This window comes from Nannospalax galili, unplaced genomic scaffold (genome assembly GCF_000622305.1).
Source record: "Nannospalax galili isolate Female #2095 unplaced genomic scaffold, S.galili_v1.0 scaffold388, whole genome shotgun sequence".
Taxonomy (NCBI): domain Eukaryota; kingdom Metazoa; phylum Chordata; class Mammalia; order Rodentia; family Spalacidae; genus Nannospalax; species Nannospalax galili.
In genome coordinates this window covers 1,134,986-1,136,103 of record NW_008360304.1, presented here as the reverse complement: position 1 = coordinate 1,136,103, position 1,118 = coordinate 1,134,986, and the positions used below count along the sequence as shown (strand labels likewise).

The 1,118-nt window shown below is 51.3% G+C and overlaps 1 pseudogene; it reads right to left on the bottom strand.

The window, feature by feature from the left end:
• Nucleotides 1–1,040, bottom strand: part of LOC103726768 — a 4,127-nt pseudogene extending 3,087 nt beyond the window's left edge.
• Between the last annotated feature and the right edge of the window lie 78 nt (nucleotides 1,041–1,118).

Below are 1,118 nucleotides of genomic sequence, written 5' to 3'. Positions count from 1 at the left end.
TTATTTTGATATATCACAGTGAAAGATTTATCGTCCTCTTTTTTTTTTTTTTTTTTAAAAAAAAAAAAAAAAAAAAAAAAAAAAAAAAAAAAAAAACCTAAAAAAAAGTAGGGTCCTGGAGAGATGGCTCAGCAGTTCAGAGCACTTGCTACTCTTGTAGAAGAGTCGGATTTGGTTCCCAAAATCCACATTGTGACTCACAGCCACCTGAAACTCCAGTTCAAGGGGATCCAACACCCTCTTCTGGCCTTGGCATGCAGGTGGTACACACACACACGGCAGGTAAATACACATGAAATAAATAAATAAATACATAAATAATAAATCTTTTTAAAAAGTAGATGAGCCCATTTCTTTTCTATTCAATTATCAACACGACTAACGACTCCCAAGAACACCTGATGCCACTTGATGCTACTTTTTGCTGCTGGGGAGGCTGCTAAACTGATGTTAGGATCCCTGAGGTTTGTAGGGGAACTTGCTTCCCCCAACCCAAGGGCACAGTATCTCCAGGAAGACTACCTGGACCCAGCATTGGCCATCCATCAAGGAGAACAGGGGCTCCTCCCAGATCTTCAGGACCCAAGCAAGAAGGTCAATCACTCTCAGAGTTTCTCAAAGTTTCCCAAGGCGCAGCTCCCCAGCCCCAAGATGCCCCACAACTAAACAGAAGTTTGCGAAAGCCTCCCAGGGGGAAGGGTGTTTGCACCGCATCCCTCGGGCCCTGAACCCTTGGGGCCTCTAGGGAGCCCACTGACCCACCGCTGCGCCGCCGCGGTGGCATCGGCGTTCCTCCCCTCGCTGGGCTCAGCCAAATCTGAAAGGTCCCAAATGGTTTCCCTCACGCATGCGCCGCGCGCCACCGTCCGACCTCCCCTCCAGAACCCCCACGCACAGCACCCGCGCCCCTTGACCAGCCCTGCCTTCTGCATCCAGGCACCTGCGTCTTGTACCGCGCACCTGAATTCCCCCACCCGCACCTGCATGTAGCTCCCGCTGCATCTGTATCCCGCACCTGCAGCCTCCTCATGCGCCAGCATCCTCTGGCAGCATCTGCACCCAACTCCGTACCACACACACACTTCATGACCCCCCCCCCCCGCCATCCCCAAATACCC